Below are 8,049 nucleotides of genomic sequence, written 5' to 3'. Positions count from 1 at the left end.
TCCCCAGTCTAATTAGAAGTTTAGAATATTTTAACTTTGCTCTGGTCCTTCCTTCCTTCTTCTTCACATACTTGAAATCTCAGGTTTTAATTATATCTTATTTTCTACCCATTCAATTTTAATACTAATTCCAATTTTTTTTTTTTTGCCTACAAAGTGTTGTCAATTACTATGTCCATCTTTGAGTCTTGTGTTCAGTTTTTTCCTTCTGAATTTAACATCTTTCTTTTCCTGAATTTCCTATTAAAATAGTTATCTAATAAGGTCTTTAATAAGAACAGCTAGGTAAAATATTCTAGACAAGTATCCCACTCTTAGTTCTTGGGCATTTCCCTCTATTGCTACTGATTAGCCTTTTTTAGGTCTATTTTCTATTATTGCATTAAAAATATATGCTTTGTAATTCTATTCTGTGGATATTTCTTTTTTCTTTTTAACATTCTGCATTTTTGTATTTTTTCATCTTGTTTGCTACTGTTTTCAAGCTGAATGTCTTTTCAATATACACACACATATATAGTGCTGAAGAATATTCTAGAATTGAATATATATATCATTCTAGAGGCAAATAATTGAGAAATGGAAAATTTATTGTTTTATTTATTTATATTTTTATTATTTTAAAGATAGTTATACACACATATATGTGGTCTTTTAGAATTTATATGTCTAAATATCCATCTGTATCTATCTATCTATCTATCTATCTATCTATCTATCTATCTATCTATCTTTTATCTATATAATCACTCTCAGGGTTTTTATTTATCAAGTGCCCCAACTGACTTCTTAAAATGTCTTATCTCTATGCCTTACTAATGTGTTTTGTTGTGTTTGAGCTCTTTTCACCAAGCCATCTCATCTATTACTTTTCTTTCCATGTTTATATTTATATCTCCATGTTTATATTCATGCTATTTTATTTTACATTTTTGTATCTTTCTTGATTACATTCTATATATATTTTTTTCCAGGATGATTCTCTCTGATTACTAGCTTCTGAGTGGTCTCTAAGAGAATGTATTGTTTGCTATTAGTAAGTTCTGGTACTTTATAAGTCCTGGAGCAGCTACCTTTGTTACCTACTGAGTGCAATTTTTGTCCTTCCCTCACTGATTAGAAAGCATTCATAGAGATATAGACAGCAGCAAAGGTAACATCTACTTCAACTCCTGTACACTGCCTTGGCTTTAAATTTGTTTTACAATTCAGGTCCTCAGGAATTTATGTACTTCTTTTATCTGAAATATGAAAGAAAATGTTTCATATTTATATATACATATTTAATATACGTAAAAAATATAAAATATATAGCTGCATGTATATGTAAATACATATATAATCTGTAGCTTTTGCCTTGTTTGCAACTGGTTTTATTTTAACGACACTTTGAGGAAACTTGAAGGGCTAGTTAAATATTTATATCTCAGTTATAATAAATATTTAAAATTTCTATATTTATTATAGGCTAAATCAGAATTTCAGGTCAGTAGAAGTATTTTCTTAATTGTTTTACTATGATTCTTGCCATAAATTTTGGAGAACAGAAGTAAGAAAGCTGCATAATTAACAGGGACATTTCCCAGTCATATAACCTGAGTATTGGTCTATGTAAAAGAAAAGTGCTCAAACTAAAATATATATGTTTTATATTAAATCTGAATTTATTGGGACTTTAGAGCCCCCCATCAAAATTTTTAGATTCGGTTTTATTTTAAATGACAGCAGGACAAAATTAAGATACAAACGTGTAATATCCAATTCTTCTAACTGAACAAGCGTGATTCATTGAATAAATAAGACACATCTAAAAAACAGGTTTGAGTATAACTGAAATGAATTGTTAAAGTATTATAGAATAAGTACCTATATGGACATTTATACCCAGTTACCAACGATCTTCCTTATTTTGTTGTGTTAATTTCATACCTACTTTTCAATGGAAGCAAGACTTTTAAAGAAATAAATAACATAGCATTCTACCTGTGGTAGAAACCATGTGCACAACAGGCTAGGAGTCAGAGAGATGAGATTAAAGAAAGTGAAAAAATTCATTGATCTCTTAACCAAATTTTAGGATTGCCCATGGAAACTTTGGAAATACAGGTGTGCTTAATTTTAAAATTGTATGTATTTCTCCCTTTTTAAAGGATCCACTGAGTAACTTTTTAAATGTTTGATTGCAGTTATGGACACATCATGTAAGTAATAAAGGAAATTTTTTTCTAGTAATCACAGCTGCTAGAGGACAAGGTGGCAACAGAAGCAGCAGGATAGCCATCTGCTCTACAGATAGCAATATGGAATTCTTTGGAACTCTTGATTAAACAAGTTTATTTAACCTTTTTTTTGGAGAAAAAATCTTCTGAAATTATAAATTAAATTAATAGGTTATTCACCATCAAGAAAGAGGTATCTCTTGATTAAACAAGTTTATTTAACTTTTTTTTTGGAGAAAAAATCTTCTGAAATTATAAATTAAATTAATAGGTTATTCACCATCAAGAAAGAGGTATCTTCGTTTTAAGTTTACATTTTCTCATATATTAAGTTGCTCTCTTATGATAGCCTTTAACCTAATTAAATTTACAGATTGTGCTATCTTATTTTCACATAAACTATGAAATCTATAATGGACAAAACATGTCATAGTTTCAGCCATCTCACATCGAAAATTATGATTTAGCTATAATCGATTTGAGACTATTACAACATATGAAATAATCATAAAAATACCTGGACTTAATTGCAAATTTTTTACATCACTTATATTTGTTTCCTTTCTGATCGTTACTTAATCAAGAAGAGAAGTGGAAAAATAATTAAACTCACACTGGTTCAACTTGGGTGGAAACTATATTAAAACCCTAACTAAAATGGTTTTAAATGTTTTCCATAAAGTGCTCTTCCCATAACCAATAAAGATGGCAGAATTTGGTGAGTTAACATACAACTATTAAAAATGATTTATACTTGATCATTGATAAAAACTGAGCTAAGAATGGTACCAGTTATTGAAACATAACTTCAAACCTGAGGCTAGCTAAAGGATTTATTTTCCTCTCCCAAATATAATTTACAAGAGTAACAAGAAAGTAATTTGATTAATTCTTATTCCACTCACTTCAGTTCTTACTATTTTGCCCAAAGCACAGGTAATTAATTAAGATAAAAATAATATGAGATGAGAAGCAATTAAAATGGTATAAATTTTCCTTAATTAAGTCTCTCAACTTAGCAGGTTATATTTTGGCATTTTTTATTCAAGTGTAGCTGAACAAATTGTCATATTTCTTCAGAAAAATGGTTTATCAAATATATTTGCACATGTGCTGGAGATACACACTTTTTGCCAGAACAGAATAACAATTTCTTTCAAAAAAAAATTGTTACTAAGTTAACTCATTATAAAATATTACAAAAAAGTGTTATTTTTCCAAAAAGAAAATACATATGAATCCAGTTTAGCCTAGAGTGTTGAAGCCCGCAATGTTTGCAATTATTTGCATCTTCATCCAAACAGATGGCATGCTTAAATTCTCCGAGTATTATCACATCTCTGCCTTTCCCAGTTTTCTGTCAAAGCAAACAACAGTAACTCTTGATAGAAAACAAAGAATCATAATGAATAGTACAAAGTGAATTTTAAATTTAAACTTATCATGTTTGTGTCAGAAATTTATTAATAAATTAAACTATTCAAAGATTAAATTAACTATTTTAACAAATTAACACATTTAACAGATTTAGCTATAAAGCTATATTAACTAGAAATATAAAAGTAATGGATAACTGAACTGGGTCCAAATATTTAACCATTTTTTAGTCACATCTCATTTTGGAAAATATTGCTTAGGAAGCATTGTATTATGATTACAGTTATTAAACTGAACTAGGTCTTGAATTTCATCAATGATTAAATGCAGTAAGGTACAGAAACACCAAATGTGAATTTATACATGTCAGAGTCTCTTTTATGCTCTTTACTTTTTTCTCCCTTTCCTTTTTCTTTCCATTTTCTTTCCTTTTTCTTTTTCTCTCCCTTCCCTCTGCTTTTCCATACACACACACACACACACAAAAACCAGCTATCAGGTACTATGCTTACTACCTGAGTGAGAATATAATTTGTATCCTAAACCTCAGCATCATGTAATATATCCATGTAACAAGCTTGCACACTTGCCCTATTATAAAGGTTGAAATTATCTTTTAAAAATTCTGAAGTGTAATTATTAGTAAATTTTAGTTCTCAGACTTTCTTCCCATTTGATATTTAATATGAGACACTATAACATGTTTGCTTAATATGCACAGATACATTTTTGTAATAAACTTCAATGTACTTTAAATTCTTTAAAATGCTAGTTGTATAATTTACAGGGTTTGCACTAATTAAATATTTTGAAAAAATCAGATCAACATCTCTATATGGCATATATATTTTTCTCAGTATTCAACATCTTAAATGTTATTAAGTCAAAATATTTTATACACAATTTTATATATAGCACATATACTGGCATTGCTTTTTGCTATCCAAAATAAATATATAGCAAAATTAACTTGTATTGAAAATAAGACAACTGCTTTTACTTTACTGTGTTAAGTATTTAAGCTTATCCAAGTTTTTAAAATTGCAATCTGATACATTTTTAAATCCAAAATTAGTATTGCTTCCTGGATATAATTTATGACAGCTATAAAATGGCACTATCTGCTAATCTGCTTTTTGGAACTAACCTATTAGGATTCAGTTCACTAAAATCTATTTTTGTTAATGCTAAGCCTGTGTATCTTTAAAAGGGTTTAAGACATCTTAATGTGGACATCTGATGAAATGAATAGGATTTTGCAATTAATCTAAGAAGCATATTTTTAAGATACACGTATGACCAAACAGAAATGAAAAAATGCTCTAAGACAACTACTAATCCTACTATACCTATAATTACCACTGTGACTATTGGTAATAAACACAATGTTGATAACAAGTTACTTACTAAACAGTTTCTATGAGCAGGAAATTGTTCTACTCATTGAATTATCACAATAAACCTATGAGTTTACTTTTATCATCTCCTTTTTATTAAGGAGAATGAGAGAAATGAGTGACTAACTCAAGGTCAGAAGTTAGGGAGATAGAAATTCAACCTAGGAATTTTAGTAAGCTCATGTCAGCCTCCAAAATAATTATTTACATTTGCATGAATATATTAACATATTTCTCAGGATATAGTTAATTTCATATTTTTCCTTTGTGTTTATATTTTATTTGAGAATTTTAGAAATCTTTAGGTCCCAAGTGTTAAGATCTGAGCCTTCCAGAATCCCTTCACACCTAAATAAGCTTCAGCAGTTCACAGGCCCAGTTGCTCTTGGATTAAGTAAATGTTTACCTTTATGGACTGACCGTCAATTAAACAAAACCCCACTGTGGTCAGGTACTATCTTTTATTTTCTCAGAAGAAGTTTGAGTCCCATAATCTATATATAACAAATTTTGGTATTCATCTGGACAAAGTGAAGGAATGGATCCTAAAATGGTAGCAAAATATCTCTTTCTGGATTTATGGTTTATATAATCCTAAGTCACCAAAGGAAAACAAAGACTCTCCACTCAAAATGACTGCAAATTTGTATTCACAAGCATATTTATCTGCTTCTCTTCATTATAGTTCTTTTTCAGGCTTTACTATCACATATTGTAGATGATTGTGTTATGCTAAATTGGGAGATGGGAAAAATGCAAAATATTCTTTTGAAGAAAGGGACATTTTACTACTGACTTAAGTCATTTAAAACAAAAACAGGCTTTAGTATTGCCCATATTCTGTAAGGCTTATTTACTATGTGACGATAAAAATTGAAATTATTTATAATTTTATTTTTAAGTTACCTTTCACCAATAATCAATTTAAGAGAAAGTAAGGAATATATTATTAACACTTTCAATGATTTAATTGCCTGAAATTTAAAATTTTATATAAGTGATTTGGAAGAATGATACACTTGAAAATCCATTTGTCAGTTCACCATTATATAACATTTCATGGATTTTATACATTGGGTTATGCTCTCTGCAATTATAAATTAATACCTGTATATTTGTGGCCTAATATAAATGTGTTTTTTAAAATATAAATCTAGTAATGTTCTAATGATGGTTTTCCTGCCTAGGAAATGTGAGAGTTTGGTCTCTGAAGTCATTAAAATACCAAAGTTGCCCTGGAAGGAGGCATGTAACCATCAGAAGGTGAAAAAGTCTGAAAGAGAGCTTGCGAGATGTACCCATGGGCCATGATGGACATGACACTGAATCTCCAGTGTGCCTCTCCTGCATACTGCCTGTCATGACTCAGATGCAGTCACAGAGAAACAGCAAAACACAAGCTTGGAAAAAAGACAAGATGTGGAACAAGGAGGAAGAAAACCATGGATTTTGTTAAACAAAATCTTTTCTAAAATTTCTGATTACACTTGTTTTATAAGTATACGGTAAATCTGAAAGTAGATTGTGTGTGTGTGTGTGTGTGTGTGTGTGTGTGTGTGTGTGTGATGAAGTTTTGCTGTTGTTGCACAGCCTGGAGTGCAATGGCATGATCTTGGCTCATTGCAAACTCTGCCTCCCAGGTTCAAGTGATTCTCCTGCCTCAGCCTCCCGAGTAGCTGGCATTACAGGTATGGGCCAACGCACCCGGTTAATTTTGTATTTTTAGTAGAGACAGGATTTCTCCATGTTGGTCAGGTTGGTCTCATAACATAGATAAGAACAATCAGTATAATAATGCCTTTGAATATGGCTATTAAGAGTATTGCAATATATATATTTAACATATTGCCAACATTTTAGTGTAGAAAAATTGTCCAGAAATGTTATATTTCTCAAAATCATTATTAGATGTACTTATTTTATGTTATTTTATAGAATGTGATTTGAGAAGACTTGTTCCTAAATCAATAATTTTAATCATGTAAGTTTTAACTAGATTCAGATACTATTTTAGACACAATTATTTCTGAGTGCCTAATTTAAGTGATTCATGTAATAAAGAGAAAAAAACAGAAGCAAGATATATTTGAATTAAGATGGGAAAATCTAGGATAAAAAAACATAAAGGGAAATTTGAGATTCAAGGGTGTGAGATAAGGTAGAATTTGGTTAACAAAACAAATGAGTAAGGAAGCTTTTATAAATTATGATTATACTTTAAATTCTGGGATACATGAGCAGAATGTGCAGGTTTGCTACATAGGTATACATGTGCCATAGTGATTTGCTGCATCCATGAACCCATCATCTAGATTTTAAGCCCTGCGTGCATTAGGTATTTGTCCTAATGTTATCCCTCTCCTTGCCCCCTACCTCCTGACAGGCCCCGGTGTGTGATGTCCGCCTCCCTGTGTCCATGTGTTCTCATTGTTCAACTCCCACTTAATGAGAACATGCAGTGTTTTCTCTTCCTGTGTTAGTTTGCTGAGGATGATGGTTTCCAGCTTCATTCATGTCCCTGCAAAGGACATGAACTCATTTGATTTTTATGGCCGTATAGTATTCCATGGTGTATATGTGCCACATTTTCTTTATGCAGTCTATCATTGATGGCATGTCCCTGCAAAGGACATGAATGGCTGTATAGTATTCCATGGTGTATATGTGCCACATTTTCTTTATGCAGTCTATCATTGATGGGCATTTGGGTTGATTCCAAATCTTTGGTATTGTAAATAGTACTGCAATAAACATACTTGTGCATATGTCTTTATAGTAGAATGATTTGTAATCCTTTGCGTGTATACACGATAATGAAGTTACTGGGTCAAATGGTATTTCTAGTTCTAGATCCTTGAAAAATCGCCACACTGTCTTCTACAATGGTTGAACTAATTTATACTCCCAACAGTGTAAAAGCGTTCCTATTCCCCCATCCTCTCCCGCATCTGTTTTGTCCTGACTTTTTAGCGATTGCCATTCTAACTGGTGTGAGATGGTATCTCATTGTGGTTTTGATTTGTATTTCTCTAATGACCAGTGATGATGAGCTTTTT

The sequence above is a fragment of the Mandrillus leucophaeus genome, unplaced genomic scaffold, assembly GCF_000951045.1.
Source record: "Mandrillus leucophaeus isolate KB7577 unplaced genomic scaffold, Mleu.le_1.0 Scaffold1073, whole genome shotgun sequence".
Lineage (NCBI taxonomy): Eukaryota > Metazoa > Chordata > Mammalia > Primates > Cercopithecidae > Mandrillus > Mandrillus leucophaeus.
The sequence above is the reverse complement of the archived record's forward strand: the minus strand, read 5'-3'. Positions refer to the sequence as shown.